Source organism: Cervus elaphus, chromosome 12 (assembly GCF_910594005.1).
Source record: "Cervus elaphus chromosome 12, mCerEla1.1, whole genome shotgun sequence".
NCBI classification, from domain to species: domain Eukaryota; kingdom Metazoa; phylum Chordata; class Mammalia; order Artiodactyla; family Cervidae; genus Cervus; species Cervus elaphus.
In genome coordinates this window covers 94,164,734-94,185,597 of record NC_057826.1, presented here as the reverse complement: position 1 = coordinate 94,185,597, position 20,864 = coordinate 94,164,734, and the positions used below count along the sequence as shown (strand labels likewise).

At 45.4% G+C, this 20,864-nt stretch overlaps 1 long non-coding RNA gene across 1 annotated transcript; it reads left to right on the top strand.

The window, feature by feature from the left end:
* The first annotated feature begins 1,281 nt into the window (after positions 1-1,281).
* On the top strand, positions 1,282-6,792 carry LOC122705263. The gene is made up of 3 exons (XR_006344072.1): positions 1,282-1,383; positions 5,414-5,563; positions 6,635-6,792. It is a non-coding gene; the product is annotated as an uncharacterized LOC122705263 (long non-coding RNA).
* Positions 6,793-20,864: the final 14,072 nt, after the last annotated feature.

Genomic DNA, 20,864 nt, shown 5'->3' with positions numbered 1-20,864 from the left:
GCATGCACTTAGTAAACAGTTGCTGAAAGATGAATTAATTTAATCCTCATATACCCCAGGCATTGGAAACCCTTTGTATTTGGTAAATGTGCTTACCACTGGTAAGCAGCAAAGCCTGTTTGATCCTAGGTATGGAGCAGAGTGGTCTACCTCTTAAGCTGTGGAATCCGACAGATCTTGGCACTGCTGCAGACCAGCTGTGACACAGGGACAGGCCTCCATCTTTCCACTCATAAAATGGGGATGATAGGATCCTCCTCACAGAGATATTGAGAGTTCAGTGAGATGATTCTCATAAAACGCTCGGCCAGAAGCCTGGCATACAATAAATGCTCAGTAAATGTCTGCTGCTATTTTTTTGTCATTGCAAATGCTGTCTTGACTCCATGTCATGCACTCCATTCTACTAACCAATTTGGTTACAGCTACACAGACTGAACTTTGCCAGAAACTAAAAAGGGACAGCACTAAGTCAGATTTTTTTCGTTCTTTGATTGCCAAGGTAAACATCAGTGATATTTGAGATAAGCTCTGTCTCTGTCATTGATTTGAGGAAATTAGGATCTCTGATCCCAGGGTGAGGGTGTGGGTGAGGAGTTGGGAGAAGTAAGGTGGTCATCTTTGCAGGGCTTATCTCAGCCCGGAATGAATAGCCCCAGCAGCCAGATCACTAGGACCTGTCCTATCCTGGCAGCCTGTAAGCCAGGAGGTTGTACAGTGAAACAGCACAGACAGGACCCACCTGTCTTATCAGGACCAAAGGGTTCACCAAGCCAAACAGAGCCCTTTGTGGAATCAGGAAACTGATTAGCAATCACTTGCTCTGTGGCTGGAGTTTTCACATACATGAGCTTTCTTGATTTCCCCAACCTCCCACTGAGTCAAAGAGCTTCTGGAAAGGTTGTGGACACCTGCCAGATAGCACATAGACATCCTCCAGCAATCCCTGCAGCTGCGTGGGAGCCGCATGGCAACTGTGGGCCGGTAGCTTGTGAGCCAAGTTGGTGTGGGTCACTTTGGGCCAGGACAACTGACAGCCAGGGTACGTCCTCCGGCCCCTCTACTTCCTCTGCCCTGGTGGCCCTGGAGACCATGTGCTCTATATGATAAAGTCATGGGACAGCTGTGCTGTGAGTGAGAAGGCACCTTTGTTATGTGAGGAAGCATTTGTTATTGTGGCAAACCCTAGCCAAATCCTGACTAATGGAGAGTTATTCTTCTGTTTTCCAGATAAGGAAATGTAACCTTCTGGACTTGAAGTGACTTGCTCAAGGTCATCCAACTAAGAAACAAAAAAACTGGGAATGTGCTATTGGCAATTGGACTTAATGTCTTTTTAGGACTCATTTCAAGCCAGAATTCTAGGCTTCTCTTGAAAGCTAGGTAATCTCAGGGTCTGAAGTTGGGATGAGCTAAGAAAGCACAGCCAGAGAACCTACTATATATTAATAGCTCAGGGACCCAACTCCGTGCTCTGTGGTGACCTAAATGGGAAAAAAAATCCAAAAAAAGAAGGGTTCTATGTACACGTATAGCTGATTCACTTTGCTGTATAGTAGAAACTAGCACAGCATTGTAAAACAACTATACACCAATAAAAATTAGCTTTAAACAAGAGAGCTCTTGGGCAGTGGTCAGGTGAGAGAGGGAATCTGAGCAGATTCAGTTTATAAGCAAGTGAGGAACCCCAGCCTCAGCTGAGGAAGTGGGGTTCAGGTGTGCAGCTCAGGATCTGGGTCAGAAGGAGTTTTAGGGAGGGCCGGTGGTTACCTCGAGGTGAGCAGAATGAGCACGTATGGTTGAAAGATGAGCTCAGCCCCTGCAGAGGTCATTTCCAGGGGCAAGATGCCTCCCCGGTTGAGAACAGTAAGCGAAGAACCTCGGAATTCAATCAAAGCTTTGGAGAGGCAGAGAAGGAGGTGCTTCCCAAGGAGGCGTGGTGTAATAAGGAATATATCTGGTTTTCATCCTGCCATGGAACTCTAAAAACCTTTAAAATTTCCTGAATGATATTCGTGTCTTTGTTGTGCTGATGAAGAGATCACAGTGGGATCCTAGATAGCCTCAGGATGGGGACTGGTCACCAGAAAGACCAAACCTATCATTCAGTCCAGTTCAGTCGCTCAGTCATGTCCAACTCTTTGCGACCCCATGGACCACAGCACGCCAGACCTCCCCGTCCATGATCAACTCCCGGTGTTTACCCAAACTCATGTCCGTTGAGTCTGTGATGCCATCCAACCATCTCATCCTCTGTTGTCCCCTTCTCTTCCTGCCCTCAATCTTTCCCAGCATCAGGTTCTTTTCAAATGAGTCAGCTCTTCGCATCAAGTAGCCAAAGTACTGGAGTTTCAGCTTCAACATCAGTCGTTCCAATGAACACTCAGGATTGATCTCCTTTAGAATTGACTGGTTGGATCTCCTTGAGGTCCAAGGGACTCTCAAGAGTCTTCTCCAACACCGCAGTTCAAAGGCATCAATTCTTCGGTGCTCAGCTTTCTTTATAGTCCAACTCTCACATCCATACATGACTACTGGAAAAACCATAGCCTTGACTAGACAGACCTTTGTTGGCAAAGTAATGGCTCTGCTTTTTAATATGCTGTCCAGATTGGTCTTAGCTTTCCTTCCAAGGAGTAAGCGTCTTTTAATTTCCTGACTGCAGTCACCATCTGCAGTGATTTTGGAGCCCAGAAAAACAAAGTCTGACACTGTCTCCACTGTTTCCCCATCTATTTGCCATGAAGTGATGGGACTGGATGCCATGATCTTAGTTTTCTGAATGTTGAGTTTTAAACCAACTTTTTCACTCTCCTCTTTCACTTTCATCAAGAGGCTCTTTAGTTCTTCACTTTCTGCTATAAAGGTGGTGTCATCTGCATATCTGAGGTTACTGATGTTTCTCCTGGCAATCTCGATTCCAGCTTATGCTTCATCCAGTCCGGCATTTCCCATAATGTACTCTGCATATAAGTTAAATAAGCAGGGAGACAATATACAGCCTTGACGTACTCCTTTTCCAATTTAGAACCAGTCTGTTGTTCCATGTCCAGTTCTAACTCTTGATTCCTGACCTGCATACAGATTTCTCAAGGAGCAGGTCAGATGGTCTGGTATTACCATCTCTTGAAGAATTTTACACAGTTTATTGTGATCCACACAGTCAAAGGCTTTGGCATAGTCCATAAAGCAGAAATAGATGTTTTTCTGGAACTCTCTTGCTTTTTTGATGATCCAGCAGATGTTAGCAATTTGATCTCTGGTTCCTCTGCCTTTTCTAAAATTAGCTTGAACATCTGGAAGTTCACGGTTCACGTATTGCTGAAGTCTGGCTTGGAGAAATTTGAGCGTGTGACATGACTGCAATTGTGAGGTAGTTTGAGCATTCTTTGGCATTGCCTTTCTTTGGGATTGGAATGAAAACTGACCTTTTCCAGTCCTGTGGCCACTGCTGAGTTTTCCAAATTTGCTGGCATATTGCGTACAGCACTTTCACAGCATCATCTTTGAAGATTTGAAATAGCTCAACTGGAATTCCATCACCTCCACTAGCTTTGTTCATAGTGGTGCTTCCTAAGACCCACTTGACTTCACATTCCAGGATGTCTGGCTCTAGGTGAGTGATCACACCATCATGATTATCTGGGTCATGAAGATCTTTTTTGTACAGTTCTGTGTATTGTTGCCACCTCTTCTTAATATCTTCTGCTTCTGTTAGGTCTCTACCATTTCTGTCCTTTCTTGCACCCATCTTTGCAAGAAATGTTTCCTTGGTATCTCTAGTTTTCTTGAAGAGATCTCTAGTTTTTCCCATTCTATTATTTTCCCCTATTTCTTTGCAATGATCACTGAGGAAGGGTTGTCTCTTCTTGTTATTCTTTGGAACTCTGCATTCAAATGGGTATATCTTTCCTTTTCTCCTTTGTTTTTCTCTTCTGTTCTTTTCACAGCTATTTGTAAGGCCTCCTCAGACAGCCATTTTGCCTTTTTGCATTTCTTTTCCTTGGGGATGCTCTTGCTCCCTTTCTCTTGTACAATGTCATGAACCTCTGTCCATAGTTCATCAGGTATCTGCCTATCAGATCTAGTCCCTTAAATCTATTTCTCACTTCCACTGTAAAATCATAAGGGATTTGATTTAGGTCATACTTGAATGGTCTAGTGGTTTTCCCTACTTACTTCAATTTAAGTCTGAATTTGGCAATAAGGAGTCATGATCTGAGCCACAGTCAGCTCCAAGTCTTGTTTTTGCTGACTATTTAGAGCTTCTCCATCTTTAGCTGCAAATAATATATCTGATTTTGGTGTTAGCCATTTGGCAACGTCCATGTGTAGTCTTCTCTTGTGTTGTTGGAAGATGCTGTTTTCTATGACCAGTGCATTCTCTTGGCAAAACTCTATTAGCCTTTGCCCTGCTTCATTCTATACTCCAAGGCCAAATTTGCCTGTTACTCCAGGCAAACTTCCAGGTAACTTCTTGACTTCCTACTTTTGCATTCCAGTCCTCTATAATGAAAAGAACATCTTTCTCAGGTGTTAGTTCTAAAAGGTCTTGTAGGTCTTCATAGAACCGTTCAGCTTCTTCGGCAGAATGATCTCTGTTCGTTTACAAGACAAATCATTCAATATCATGGTAAACCTATCATTAGAGGGTTGGAACTTTGGGCCAGTCTGACTTCAAAGGAGGGGAGGGGTTGAAGACTGAGTTCAATTATGTGGCCAGTGATTTACTCAGTCATGCCTACCTAATGAAACCCCAATAGAAACTCTGACACCACAGCACGGTGGAGCTTCCTGATTGGTGAATACATTGGTGTGCTGGGAGGGGGATGTGTCTATATTCCATGGAGGATGAAAAAGCCCCGAATCCTTCTCTTCAGACTCATCCTTTGTGTCTCTTCACTTGGCTGATGCTGATCTGTATCCTTTAAAATAAAACTGTAATCATAAGTATAGCACTTTCAGTGCATTCTGTGAGTCATTCTAGAGAATTAGCAAGCCTCTGGGAGCCATGGGAACCTGGAAATTTATAGTCAGCCAGTGAAAAGTGTGGGTGGCTCCTGAGACTGGTGGCTGGCGTCTCAAGTGGAGGCAGTCTTACAGAAGAGATCTTAGATCTGTGGGCATGACACTAGCTCCAGGATATGCAGCTGATCTCAGAGAATTGGTGTCAGAGTGTAAATGGGGCCATGAGTATTAGTTCAACTGGATGAAGAGTTTTAACAGAAAGGTTGTGTGCAGGGAGCCCAGAAAAAGGGAGTCAGTGTGTCTGAGCCCCCACCCAGGGATGCTAGGATCCACTCCTTTTGGTGGGTCTTCCTTGCCCTGGTGATGGCAAGGATTTATGCTCAGCTGAAAATCCCCAGCCACTGCGGCCATCCAATCACTCTGTTGTTTTTTTTTTTTAAATAAGATGACCCTCTTCAACATCATCACCACCATCTTCACATGCATCCCTTCACCTTCACTGGCAACAACATTACCACCATCACAGGCCATGGAGTAGTAACTCAACTGATGGATGTAAAGTGGGAGGTGGCCATTTTTTTCTGCAAAGGGCCAGGTAATGAGTTTTCTCAGCTCTGTGAGCCATACAGTCCGTGTTACAGCTTCTCAACGGCTTCTGTAGTACACAAGTAACCATAGACGATACATATTTACTAAAACAGGCAGACGGTGACTTGGCCTGTGGACCATGGTTTGCTGCCCTCTGATACAAAGCGCCTAGCCAGGGCGAGGCACACGGCACTGCGTGTGACTTTCGTGGGCCCTAGGAACATGTGCCTTTATGGGTCTCTTCCCGGTGGCTCAGACAGTAACGCATAGTCTTGCAATGCAGGAGACCTGAGCTCGATCCCTGGGTTGGGAAGATCCCCTGGGGAAGGGAACAGCTAGCCACTCCACTATTCTGACCTGGAAAATCCCCATGGACAGAGGAGCCTGGCGGGTTACAGTCCATGGGGTCACAAAGAGTCAGACATGACTGAGTGACTTTCATTTCACTTTCTAGCATAGTAGAATTCTGTGGGCCCTAGGAATGTCATTTTTTAAATATGAAATGTGTGTGTGTGTGCGTGTGTGTATGTGGGTGTGTGTTATGATTTTAAAGTAAATTAAACTATTGTCGTCGGACACTGAAAGTACTGTGGGCCCCATAGGCTGTGCCTGATGAATGGGTCAGTACTTGGCTCACTATCACTAACGTTGATCGTGTGCTTACCATGTGTGAGTCTCTGTTGAATGCTTGCTACATATCCCTTGACAGCCCAATGACATAGAAATTATCCCCATTTTGTAGAAGAACAACTTGGGGGCAGAAGAAGTGAAATGATTTCTCTGATAAACACCAGGGAGGGTCTACCAAGATCTAACACCCAGTCGACCTTACTGCAAAGCCTGAGCTCATAAAAGCTGTCCCTTCTTGTCCGATTTCAGGCTCTTAAGGACTAAACATTTGTGTCCCCACTCCCATTTTTATGTTGAAACTCTAACCCAGAGTGTGGGTGTATTTGGAGATTCAGCCTCTAAGAAAGTAATTAAGGTTAAGCCAGGTAATAAGGGTGAGGCCCTGATCTGATAAAGTTAGTTTCCTTATAAGAAGAGACATCAGAGAGCTTCTTCTCTTTCTCCCCAGCCCTTCTCCTTCACACTAAAAAGAGGTCACGTGAGCACACAGTGAGACGGCGGCTGTCTGCAAGCCAGGAAGAAAGGCCTCACCAGCACCTGACCATGCTGACTCCTTGATCTCAGATGTCTAGCCTCCAGAGCCAGGAGAAAATAAATTTGTGTGATTTAAGCCACCCAGTCTCTGATGTTTTCTTATGCACTTCTAGACAACAAAGATACAGTCCCACCCAGCAAAGAAAAGAGGCTGGGAGGGGAGGTCCCAGTTCCTGAGTGCCTGCTGGCTGCCAACTGCTGACTCACCCATTAGACACATAGGCACAATGCCTAGGGCAGACAATAATTTTGGTATCCTATCCTATGAAAAGAGTTTATTTTGAAGTCCCAAGGGGAAAAAATTTCACATTAAAAAGAAAATTTCCAGGCCTCACAAAATTTTATTATGGTGGAAGAGTTCCACAAAGGCACAAGCTCCTGGGGCCCATGAAAGTCACACCCAGGTCTGTGTGTGCCCCGTCTTGGCTAGCCGCTTTCTATCAGCAAACCATGGCCTGTGGGCCAACCAGCCTGCTGCCCGTCTTTGTGAGTATGTGTTGTCCACGACTACTTTTGCACTACAAAAGCAATTAAGAAGCTGTGACAGAGAGTCTATGGCCCGCAAAGCTGAGAACATTTATTACCTGGTCCTTTGCAGAAAAAATCGGCCACATCCTCCTCTATGTCCATCGGTTGAGTTAGTCCATGCTGTGTGAGGCTGTGAATTGTATCCTAATTTTTCTAGATAAGGAAGCTGATGCTGAGTGTCTAAACGACTTGCTGAAGATCCCACAGGTGAGCAGTCTGTGACTTCTCAGAAAGCCCATGTGCTTTGTACTATGACCACCAGTTGGGCTTGTTCCATCTGCCTCCTTCCTGAAACTTCTTTCTCTTCCCCCTGTATGTACTGAATAAATCTGCAACAATTAGGCAAAATTTGTTACCACAATTTAGCTTCAATTCAACTGGCGTTTTCTGTGCCAACCCTGTGCTCTGCTTGGTGCTATCAACATAAAAAGGCATATGACATCCCCCTTGGAGGACAGTGGCCGGCAGAGACTATGGCGTGAGTGTGAGTGAGCCGGAGTGACCATGGGCAAGTGGTTTCGCTGCTCTGAGCCTTCCTTTGGTAGCGCAGTTGTTAAGAGTGGGGCCCTGCTCCTATCCTGTTGGTGGGAGTGTGAGTTGGTACAGCCACTATGGAGATCAGTGTGGAGAGTCCTTAAAAAACCAAAGATAGAGCTACCATATGTTTCAGCAATCACACTTCTGGGTAATTTTCTGGAAAAAAATGAAGACTCTAATTTGAAAAGATACATGCATCCCAAAGTTCATAGCAGTGCTATTTACAATAGCTAAGATACGGAAGCAACCTAAGCATCATCAATAGATGAATGGTTGAAAAAGATGTGGTATCCACACAAACATACATATACACTGTATGATAGAATATTAGCCATAAGAAAGAACAAATTTGGCTGTTTGCAGCAGCGTGGACGGAGCTGGAGGTGATCAAACCGAGTGAAGTGAGTCAGACAAAGACAGCTATCATAGGACATCAATTACATGTGGACTCTTTAATACAAATGCATTTATATACGACATAGAAATAGACTCACAGACACAGAAAACAAACTATGGTTACCGAAGGGAAAGGAGGGGGCAGGGATATGTTAGGAGTTTGGGATTAACAGATAGGATAGATAAACAACAAGGACCTATTGGATAGCACAGGGAATTAACATTCAATATCTTAAAATACTCTATAATGGAAAAGAATCTGAAAAAGAATATACATATACATATATATATATATATATATATATATATATATAATTGAATCACTCTGCTGTATACTGGAAACTAACAGAACTTTATAAATCAACTATACTTCTGTGAAAAGTAAGAGTGGGGTTCTGGAGGCAACAGGTGTTGAGTCTGAGCCCGATCCAGTGGCTAAATCTCTTTGTCTCTGTCCTCTAGGAATTGGGTGTCTAATAGCTCCTACCTCATAGGGTTGCTATGAAAAGCAAAAAAGTTAAACATGTAAATGCCTTCAGACAGTGTCTGGCACAGAGTGAGAGCTTAATGATTATTATCAACAGCTGTTCTGTGGTCATTATTGTTATTATTATTATTCCTATGCACTAGGACCATCAGATTACTGGGTGTGACCTGAGATTCAGTTGCTTTTTCTCTCCAGGCCGAGGTTGCCCCAGGCGCTCTCCAGGTTCTACTTAGCATTAATTTCCCCCTTCTCTGGAGCTTCCCTACTGATCTCTGCCTCCTAAGCCTTTTCTGCCTCAGGGCTGGTCCACGGCAGCGCTCAGCCCCGGCTGCACTGCTCAGGCGGTGAAGGTCACCCTTGCCCGCCCGCTAGAGGCCCAGACACGGAGCTCCTGGGAAGGGTGGGAACCCAGGCCCAGAGCCTATCGGGGCTGGGGAAAGCAAACAGGGAAGGAAATGAGAGGACCGAGCCAGGGCCTGCTCAGCTCCTGGGTGTGTCCGCTTGTCCAGAGCACCAGGGCAGACCCGACGGGAGGAGACGAGCCCCTGGGAGACGGAGCCTTCACCCGGCACAGAAGGGGACCCGGCAGAGCGAGGGTGTCCCAGCTCACCAGGGCGCAGCGCCCTGCAGTTCACACCGCACACCGGGCCAGGCTGCGTCTTCCTTCTTCTCACTGCCTCAGGACCCTCCTTCCCGGCTGCAACGACTCCGAGCCCTGCCCCTGGCTTCCCGCCTCAGCACCTGCCTCCTGCCTCCCTCCCCACTGGTCTCCCACCTGCCGCCTCTTGCTCACCACCCTCTAGCCATGCTGGCTTCCTGGCTGTTTTTCTGAGAAGCCACGTTTATTCCCACGCCTTTCGCATTATTTAGGCCTGGAGTGTTCTCTGCTGATCTTTAGTGGCTGGCTCCTTTTGAGTTTCTAATTTTCAACTGGAATGCCACTTTTATCTAGGAGCCTTGCTTTCTCTGTTGTTCTTGTTTATTCTCAGGCAAGGATACTGGAGTGGGTAGCCATTTCTGTCTCCAAGGGATCTTCCGGACCCAGGGATGGAACCTGGGTCTCCTGCATTGCAGGCAGATTTTTACCACTGAGCCAGTGGAGGCTTCCCGCTGAGCCACTAGGGGCTTCCCCAGTGGCTCAGATGGTAAAGAATCTGCCTGCAGTGCAGGAGACCCAGGTTCCATCCCTGGATCTGGACGATCCCCTGGAGACAGTGAAAGTGAAAGTCGCTCAGTCGTGTCCTCCTCTTTGAGACCCCTTGGGCTATATACAGTCCATGGAATTCTCCAGGCCACAATACTGGAGTGGGTAGTCTATCCTTTCTCCAGCAGATCTTCTGGACCCAGGAATCGAACTGGGATCTCCTGCATTGCGGGTGGATTCTTTATCAACAGAGCTATGAGGGAAGTCCTCCCCTGGAGAAGGGAAAGGCAACCCACTCCAGTATTCTGGCCTGGAGAATCCCAGGGACAGAGAAGCCTGGCAAGGCTATAGTCCATGGGGTCGCAAAGAGTCAGACATGACTGAACGACTATACACACACACACACACACACACACACACACACACACACACGAGGGAAGCGGCCCTGCTTTCTCTCGCTGCCCTTAAATGCAGTCTTCCCCAGATACCCTTGGCCTTGTCTTTTGGGGCGCTTGTACTCTGGGATCTCCCATTTGTTTACGTGCTTATTGTCCGTGAGCTCCTTGAAGACAGGGGCCTGATCCACCTGATTCCCGCTGCATCCACGGGGCCAGGGAAGTGCCCAGAGCCCAGAATGCTGTCAGCGCTGCCTGCTGAAGGGCTGAATGAGCGGCATGCATAGACATTTTAACCCTGGAGCTTTCATTTTCTGTAAGAGGAGGGTAAAGGCCTGGGAGGAGGAGTTACATTGAGAACTTTTTTGAGAGAGCTGGTAGCATCACTCAGGCTCTGGGGCACGTTGCTGAGAGGTTGAGGAAAGAGCAGAGGCCTGGAAAAGGTGTGTGGGCTTGAGGATTTACTCTACGGCTTTCTAGCCGTATGACCTTGAACAAGCCTCTTTACTTATCTATAAAATTGTCACCTAAGCAGCATTCTGCAAAATGAATCTGATGAGTGACTGTGAGTGCTCTGTGTGCTAATGGAGATGTGAGGACCCTCTTATTGTCTCTAGCCCTGTGCCGCCTTCCCAGGCCTGGGCCAAAGGATGTTAGGTATAGCAGACTCTGTACCTGCCTAAAAACAACGTGTGCTATGCTTAGTCATGTCTGACACTTTGCGACCCCATGGGTTGTAGCCTGCCAGCCTCCTCTGTCCATGGGATTCTCCAGGCAAGAATACTGGAGTGGGTTGCCATGCCCTCTTCCAGGGGATCTTCCCAACCCAGGTCTCCCGCATTGCAGGTGGATTCTTCACAGTCTAAGCCACCAGGGAAGCCCAAGAATATTGGAGTGGGTAGCCTTTCCCTTCTCCAGGAGAACTTCCCAACCCAGGAATGGAACCAGGGTCTCCTGCATTGCAGGCAGATTCTGCATTGCCGGCAGATTCTTTACCAGCTGAGCTATCAGGGAAGCCTGATTTCATAAAAGATCTAGCATATTAACCATGTGTCAAGCTGACAGTCGGGGGCTTCCCTGATAGCTCAGTTGGTTGATTCCTAGTCAGGAAGATCCCTGGAAAAGGTATAGGCTACCCACTCCAATATTCTTGGGCTTCCATTGTGGCTCAGCTGGTAAAGAATCTGCCTGCAATGTGGGAGACCCAGGTTTGATCCCTGGGTTGGGAAGATCCCCTGGAGAAGGGAAAGGCTACCCACTCCAGTATTGTGGCCTGGAGAATACAGTCCATGGGGTAGCAAATAGTTGGACATGACGGAGCGACTTTCACTTCACTACTAGTGAAGCCCCAAAAAACAACTTACGTGGCTAAAACTTTCCTAAAAACAATTTTTCCTCCACCAGGGGGCGGGAGGGACTCCTTCTCCCCCACTGGGAACCCATTTGCGTCTTCTTGGAGTTTGCGGGACTGTGGCCTTTAGGAAAATATAGAAGACTCTGGGCTCTTTTAATTAATTCATTTATTCATTCACGTACTTCTGCTTTTAATTGTGGTTAAAATACACATAGCATAAAATTGAACACCTTACCTTTTTAAAGTGTACAGTTTGGCAGTATTAAGCACATTCACAGGGTTTTGAAAAACAAACTTTGTACCCAGTCAACAACAACTCCCCATTTCTCCCTTCTCCAGCCCCTAGAAACCATCATTCTATTTTCTGTCTTAAGAATCTGACCAGTCTTCCTCATGTAAGTGGAATCATACAGTATTTGTCTTTTTGTCACCGACTTATTTCAATTAGTGTAATGTTTTCAAGGTTCATCCATGTTGCAGCATGTGTCAGAATTTCCTTTCCTTCTAAGGTTTGAATTCTGTTGTATGTATACAAAGCATTTTGCTTGTCTATCTATCCATCAATAAACATTTGGGTTTCTTCCACCTTTTGGTTACTGTCAATATTGCTGCTATGATCTTGGCTGTATTAATATCTCTTTGAGATCTTGCTTTCAGTTCCTGTGGGTATATACTCATAAGTGAAACTGCTAGATCATATGGTAATTCTATTTTTAGTGCTTTAAGGCACCCCCACACTGTTTTCCACAGCCATTGTACCATTTTACATTCCTACCAACAGTGCACAAAGGTTCCAGTTTCTCCACATCTTTGCTAATACCTATTTGTTTATTTTTGATAGTAGTCATCATAATGGATGTGAAGTGTTATCGTGGTTTTGATTTGCATTTTAGTGATGCTGAGCATCTTTTCATATGCTTGCTGGCCATTTGTATATCTTCTTTTAAAAAGATATTCTTTTACCTTTTATTTGCTCTGAATCCTACTTTTTTCCTTTTTTATTAATACAACACATCCCCATGACTTTTTTATTTTATAACAGGAGGAAGTTTATACCTACTGACCCTCGTCATTTCCCCCACCTTTCACACCCCTCCCCCCGGCAACCATCATTCTGTTTTCTGTATCTATGAGTTTTGTTTTCTTCTGTTTGTTTCGTTTTTTAGAGAAATAATATAATATTTGTCTTTGTCTGGCTTGTTTCATGCAGAACAATATTCTCAAAGTACATTCATACTGTAGCAAATGGCAAGATTTCATTCTACATTATCTTCTTTGAAGGAATATTTGTTCAAATCCTTTGCCCATTTTTTTTAACTGGGCTGGGTTTTTTGTTGTTGTTGTGGAGTTCTATTAGTTCTCCACGTATTCTGATATTAAGCCCCTATCCAATACAAGATGTGTAATAGTTTTCTCCTATTAGGTTGCCTTTTCACTCTGTGCAGTTTTAAATTTTGATATAGTCCAACAGAACTATTTTTACATTTGTTGTGTGTTCCTTTCATGTCACAGCCCAAGAAATCATTCCAAATCCAATGCCATTGAGCCTTCCCCTGTTTTAAGAGTTTTATAGTCCTGGGCTATTTAAAAATACCAATAAAAGCCCAATAAAAGACATTAACATACAAAATGTCTCAGTGTGGTTTGGAACCCTGACCCAGAGGTCCGGAGCCCAGAGTCCGGGGCCTGGGAGGTTTTGTAGATGAGACTACTGGAGCATCTTCTGGGGACTCTGGAGATCCTGACTGCTGAGGTCAGAGTAGTACAAAGTAGGCAAGCAGGGAGCATCCTTTCTAGGAATTCCTTGCACCCTCACTTAAGGAGCCTCTGTTTTCCCATCAGAAAGATATTCCAAGCCCTGTCATAGGTTTGCTATGAGGACTGAATGTGAAAGGATGGAAGATAATGGCCTTTAGTATCCATGGGGGCTGATTGGGTTAATATTGATTTCTAGAAGTGAAAGTGGCATGTGAAAAAGTCCAGATTGATAATTTAAAAAAAAAAATTTCTTCACATGACAGGAATGCATCCTGAAAGCATTAATATAAGGAAATGAACCAGTTGTAAAAGGCAGCATTCATTTCTATGAACAGCAAACCTACAGAGACACAAAGTAGCTCAGTGGCAGTCAGGAGATCCAGGTGGATTGGTCTTGATGGCTAAGGAGGGTGAGGTTTCTTTTTGATGTAATGTTTTGATGAAGATGTTCTAAAATTGATTGTGGTGATGGATACGAAGCTCTGTGAATACCCTGGAAGCCACTGAATGGTATACCTTAAGGGCAAATTCTATGGTATGTGAATTATATGTCAATAGAGTTGTTTAAAAAAATCCTTTCACGTCCCAAAGATGCAAGATGGAAGGTGAATTTGTTGACCCATGGTCGCACACCAGTGAGAAACAAGGGTGGGATCCAAGACGGGTTTGCATGACCCCAAAGGCTCTTTCATTCTTTTGCCTCTGCTTCCTCCCTCACCATGGAGTGAGGAAGGTGAGAGATAGCACTTGTCTCATGAAAAATTAAACATCTCTACAAAAGAGTGTTCAGTTCAGTTCAGTCCCACAGTTGTGTCAGGCTCTTTGTGACCCCATGGACTGCAGCACTCCAGGCTTCCCTGTCCATCACCAACTCCCAGAGTTTAAGCAAACTTATGTTCATTAAGTCAGTGATGCCATCCAACCATCTCATCCTCTGTTGTCCCCTTCTCCTCCCGCCTTCAATCTTTCCCAGCATGAGGGTCTTTTCAAATGAGTCAGTTCTTCACATCATGTGGCCAAAGTATAGGAGTTTCAGCTTCAACATCAGTCCTTCCAATGAATATTCAGGACCGATTTCCTTTAGGATGGACTGGTTGCAGTCCAAGGGACACTCAAGAGTCTTCTTCAACATTACAGTTCATAAGCGTCAATTCTTTGGCACTCAGCTTTCTTTATAGTCCAACTCTCACATCCATACATGACTACTAGAAACACCATAGCGTTGACTAGATGGACCTTTATTGGCAAAGTAATGTCTCTGCTTTTTAATATGCTGTCTAGGTTGGTCATAACTTTTCTTCCAAGGAGCAAGAGTCTTAATTTCCTGGCTGCAGTCACCATCTGCAGTGATTTTGGAGCCCCCCAAAATAAAGTCTATCACTGTTTTCACTGTTTCCCCATCTATTTGCCATGAAGTGATGGGACAGGATGCCATGATCTTAGTTTTCTGAATGTTGAGCTTTAAACCAACTTTTTCACTCTCTTCTTTCACTTTCATCAAGAGGCTCTTTAGTTCTTCTTCACTTTCTGCCATAAGGGTGGTGTCATCTGCCTATCTGAGGTTATTGATATTTGTCCCGGCAATCTTGATTCCAGCTTGTGCTTCATCCAGCCTGGCATTTCACATGATGTGCTCTGCATATAAGTTAAATAAGCAGAGTGACAATATACAGCCTTGACGTACTCCTTTCCCAATGTGGAACCAGTCTGTTGTTACATGTCCAGTTTTAACTGTTGCTTCTGGGCCTGCATACAGATTTTTCAGGAGGTAGGTGAGGTGGTCTGGTATTGCCATTTCCTGAACAATTTTCCACAGTTTGTTGTGATCCACACAGTCAAAGGCTTTGGCATAGTCCATAAAGCAGAAATAGATGTTTTTCTGGAACTCTCTTGTTTTTCCAATGATCCAGCGGATGTTGGGAATTTGATCTCTGGTACCTTTGACTTTTCTAAATCCAGCTTGAACATCTGGAAGTTCATGGTTCACATATTGTTGAAGCCTGGCTTGGAGAATTTTGAGCATTGCTTTGCTAGAGTGTGAGATGAGTGCAATTGTGTGGTAACTTGAGCATTCTTTGGCATTGCCTGTCTTTGGGATTGGAATGAAAACTGACCTTTTCCAGTCCTGTGGCCACTGTTGAGGTTCCAAATTTGCTGGCATATTGAGTGTAGCACTTTCACAGCATCATCTTTGAAGATTTGAAATAACTCAACTGGAATTCCATCACCTCCACTGGCTTTGTTCATAGTGATGCTTCCTAAGGTTCACTTGATTTCACATTCCAGGATGTCTGGCTCTAGGTGAGTGATCACACCATCATGGTTATCTGGGTTGTGAAGATCTTTTTTGTTTAGTTCTGTGTATTCTTGCCACCTCTTCTTAATATCTTATACTTCTGTTAGGTCCATACCATTTCTGTCCTTTATCGAACCCACCTTTGCATGAAATGTTCCCTTGTTATCTCTAATCTTCTTGAAGAGATCTCTAGTCTTTCCAGTTCTATTGTTTTCCTCTATTTCTTTGCACTGATCACTGAGGAAGGCTTTCTTATCTTTCCTTGTTATTCTTTGGAACTCTGCATTCAAATGGGAATATCTTTCCTTTCCTCCTTTGCTTTTCTTGCTTCTCTTCTTTTCACAGCTATTTGTAAGCCTCTTCAGACAACCATTTTGCCTTTTTGCATTTCTTTTTCTTGGGGATGGTCTTGATCACTGCCTCCTGTGCAATGTCATGAACCTCCGTCCATAGTTCTTCAGGCACTCTGTATATCAGATCTAATCCCTTGAATCTATTTGTCACTTCCACTGTATAATCAAAAGGGATTTGATTTAGGTCATACCTGAATGGTCTAGTGGTTTTCCCTAGTTACTTAAATTTAAGTCTGAATTTGGCAATAAGGAGTCATGATCTGAGCCACAGTCAGCTCCTGGTCTTGTTTTTGCTGATTGTATAGAGTCTCTCCATCTTTGGCTGCAAAGCATATAATCAATCTGATTTCAGTGTTGGCCATCTGGTGATGTCCATGTGTAGAGTCTTCTCTTGTGTTGCTGGAAGATGGTGCTTGCTATGACCAATGCATTCTCTTGACAAAATTCTATTAGCCTTTGCCCTCCTTCATTCTGTACTCCAAGGCCAAATTTGCCTGTTACTCGAGGTATTTCTTGACTTTCTACTTTTGCATTCCAGTCCCCTATAATGAAAAGGACATCTGTTTCGGGTGTTGGTTCTAGAAGGTTTTGTAGGTCTTCATAGAACCGTTCAGCTTCAGCTTCAGCATTACTGGTCGAGGCATAGACTTGGATTACTGTGAAAATGAATCGTTTGCCTTGGAAATGAACAGAAATCATTCTGTCATTTTTGAGATTGCATCCAAGTACTGCATTTTGGACTCTTTTGTTGACTATGATGGCTATTCCATTTCTTCTAAGGGATTCTTGCCCACAGGAGTAGATATAATGGTCATCTGAGTTAAATTCACCCATTCCAGTCCATTTTAGTTTGCTGATTCCTTTCCTAAAATGTTGATGTTCACTCTTGCCATTTGACCACTTCCAAATTGCCTTGATTCATGGACCTAACATTCCAGGTTCCTATGCAATATTGCTTTTTACAGCATCGGGCTTTACTTCCATCACCAGTCACATCCACAACTGGGTGTTGCTTTTGCTTTGGTTCCGTCTCTTCATTCTTTCTGGAGTGATTTCTCCACTGACATGCAGTAGCACTTTGGGCACCTACCGACCTGATTGAAAGCTTTCTATGTGCTGCGCTGAGTGTGTGCGGCGCACATTACTGCTTTTATAAGGTAGAGGCAAGTATTGTCCTCATTTCACAGATGAGAAAATTGAGGTTCCAAGAATGAAGTGGCGTGTTCAAGGTGACACAGCAGGTCTGGGATTTACCCCTGGGTCTGTCCAGCTTGAGTCTGCTTCTAACCAGGTAGGTCCCAGGAAGGAATATTGTCTAGACCAATAGAAACGAGGGCCTGGCCAACTGGCTACTGTGCAATGGTCAGTTCTAGACTCTGCATTTGTGGAGGACAATAGGCAAAGCAAGCAGCTAGAGAGGGGAAGGTACAGGGGACCATGTTGTGTAGGAACAGTGGGAGGTCTATGGAGGTAGGGGGTGGTGCTGCAACACCATACTGCTTCAGTCTCTGCCACACTGTCTCTGCTGTTCCAGGGTGGTCTTGCTTTGTGAGGCCAGGAAGGAAGAACAGAAGGAGCTAGGACTAACAGGTGACCTCAAATGGAGGAGGTGGGTTGAGATCTAACTATCCAGAGATGGGTTTAAGTAGCCTTGTAAGGTAGCGAGCTCCCCATCACTGGAGGTGTGTAAACTGGGGCTTGATTTCCAATTGGTAGAACTAGGCACTGGGGCAGAGGTTGAACTAGACGTCCATGTTAGTTAGTGTGTACTGGGAACAAGCAACCTCCCCCCAAACTGAGTGGCTTGTAATCAATAAATGGTTATGTTTCACTCCCTGATCTTTGGGTCAGCTGTGACTCAGCTGGGCTTGGATTCAAATCTGCTCCATGTGTTTCCAATTCTTGGTCTTCCTGGAAAGACTTCTTCTCACAGCCAACATTGAAAGCATGAGAGCAAGAACACTAACAGGCAATGAATCTTAAATTCTCGGCTTAGGATGACAACACTGTCTACTCCACTCGGGCTCCATTGGCCAGAGCAAGTCACATGGCCAAGTCCAAGTCCACATCCATGGATTAAGGATATATATTCTGTTCATGTGGGGCAGGACAGGAGCCAATACAGTTGACCACAAGGACCGTTTAGATGATCTGATCCATACCAGAGAGACAGGTGCTTTTCCACAGGACTGGACTCTTCTAGGAATGTGTGGTTATCAGTAAATTCACAGCCAACTCCAACTCCAAAGTGTCCCCTTGCTCCCTCTTGCCCGTCTCTTGATTTGTGTGCTGGGTCATCATCCATCCATTCATTTCTTCTCTCTTTCATCATCCATCCCGGGTTCTGGGGAAAAACGGGACTGGTGAGATGAACCGGAAAGAAAAACAGCAACGTACAAGCCCTGGGATTTCCCTTGTTCCTAGATGAGACCCTTATTTGGAATTTGGTCACAGCAAGGGGAACGGTTAAATCAATGCCTTGCAGACTCTCCATGCAGCTTAAGGATGGCCACAGGTGTGGAGGGCCCTTGGATGGCCTGTGAGTGTTCCCCAAGCCTCTAACAGTGTAGGGAGCAGAAAGCGGAAGTCTCCTAGTTGAGGGGAGAATGAAAATGGAAAATTGGGGAGCTGAGGGGCTGCCTTGGAAGGGAAAGTCCTGGAAAATATCAAGAAGCAAGCGTCTAGTATCAAAGGGTCCAAGTGGCCAGTGAAAGACTCCTCTCGGTGGGGTTTTAAGATGGTATTCAAGGTAAAGCTGTGACCTGAACCGAGAGATGTGCAATAACCAATCTTCCCGCCTCCTAAACTTTGAGTGGAAATCTGTTACACACAGAACCCTCTGTTTGTGGTAACTTGGGGGCAGTGAAGCAATCAGGCCTGAGTCCAGCGTGGGGTGGTGCAGGGAGGCAAAGGCAGTGTGGAGGGTGAGAAATGCAGAGGAAATCAGAGATAAGATCAAAGACTGCCTAGGAGAAATGCAGCTGTCTAAGATGCGGGGTGTGGGCTATTTTTGTTTAAATATCTGAGAGTAGGCCCAGCCCAGATCCCCAGACGCCCAGAGATCTCCAGGGATCTGCCATCTGAGTTATATTCGGGGCATTCAGGATGATCGGGACTCTGTGGCAGGCCCTTTGCAGCGAACCGCTGGCCTGGTGTTGAGACAGAACCGCGTCCTCGCCGCTTTGGTAGAGAGCAGCTCTGAGCTTGACACTCTCAGAGTACACCACAAAGTCAGGGGGAAGTTGTGCAAAAGGACTGAAGTCAGCCTGACAGCTTTTGGGGTGTGGGCTCCCTCTCTTTGAAGCTGGGCATTGCAGACAGAGCGTCAAGGCACCTGCGAGAACTAAGAGAACTTTCTAGAGCTTTTCCGCCAGGCCAGTCCCCTGAGGTATATGGACTTGAGGCAACCTCAGGTGGTGAAGACAGGGAGATAGGGTGTGAGGAGGCAATCACAGTCCAGGGAGGTGTGAGGAGAAAAGCCAACTCTGCCCTGGAGGCCCCACGAAAGCTCTACCACAGACGGGACCTTTCAGCTGGGCCTTGAGGGTAAAGAGGAGTCTGTTACAGGGTGACCGTTGAGAATGGGCTCCTCAGGCAGAAGGAAGAAAGTAAGGTAGAACCTCAAGAGGGCTGACACAGAGTTTCACTAGTTAACACGAGCTTTTTAATCTCTTTCCTCATGTATTTCTATTTCCTGTTAAAAACGAGAGATGTATTCAGATTTATGCTAATTGCGTACCCTGCACTCAGAATAGAAAAAGTCGTAGGCAGCGGCTGCAGAGCCTTCACGGCTATGGGAACTTCTCGCTGTGAGAGATAAGAGTCTGTGGCTTCCGAGGAAGAAATCTGGACCCCGGAGCCTTCCGTCCCTCCTGGGGCAGCCCCAGGCTGTGGCCACGTCACTGACCACGCGGTCATGTGGACGGGGGTTTGGCGCCTGACTCAGGTAACTGGGGCCTATGTGACCTTGGTCAAGTCATTTTTGCTTCTCTCAACTTTAGCTTCCAAAGCCTGAAATAGGGATGCAGGTCGGTCCTCCTCTCTCTCTGTCTCCCCCAGGGCTGATTACTTGGTCTATCTCCCTGGTAGTTTGCCAGCCGGACTCCCAGGGCACATTCTAACTTGGTCTGGAAGCGGTCTGGCTGCCTGGCCCAAAGCACAAGGTCGCTTTGATCCCTCTTTCACTTAGCTGCCAACACGTCCTTTAAATAAGCAAGAACAGGCAAACACACCCCTCTTCCCTCCGTGTTGCCCAAGTGTTGTCAACAGGCCCAACTCCATCAGTGGGACTGGGTTCCCACGTCCCTGGCTTCAGGGCAATGTGCAGACAGGAGCTGTCTCCTTGTCACCACACACCAAACAGGGTAAAGCCCTCCCTTCTTTGGATCCAGAAGACTTGGAAATGTCCAGGGCCTGGATTGGCATCCTGGCTTGGCTGTGATGCCTTAGGCCAGTTTACCAACCTCTCTGAGCCTCCGTTTCCTAATCATTTAAATGGAGATGGCGGTATCCACCTGCCAGAATTATAATGAGGAAGACATTAAATGGGATGGTATATGCCAAGTGGCCGATTGTGACAACTGTATATTTGCACTTTGTCCCTGGTTCCCACCACAGAGCTCCTAAAAGTTGGAAGATTTGGGAGTGGCAAGAATGTTTTTAATAATACAAGTGAATCTATATGCAAAAACAGAAACAGCCTCACAGACAGAGAAAACGAACTTGTGGTCACCAAAGGGGACAGTGAAGTGGGGGAGAGACAAATCAGGAGTATGGGATTAACAGACACAAATCACTATACATTGTAGGAGACAGGAAGAATGAAAGAAAAGCAGACTCCAGAAAGGACTGCAAAAGAAATTTATGATTATTGATAAACTGGATGCTATAAGGCAT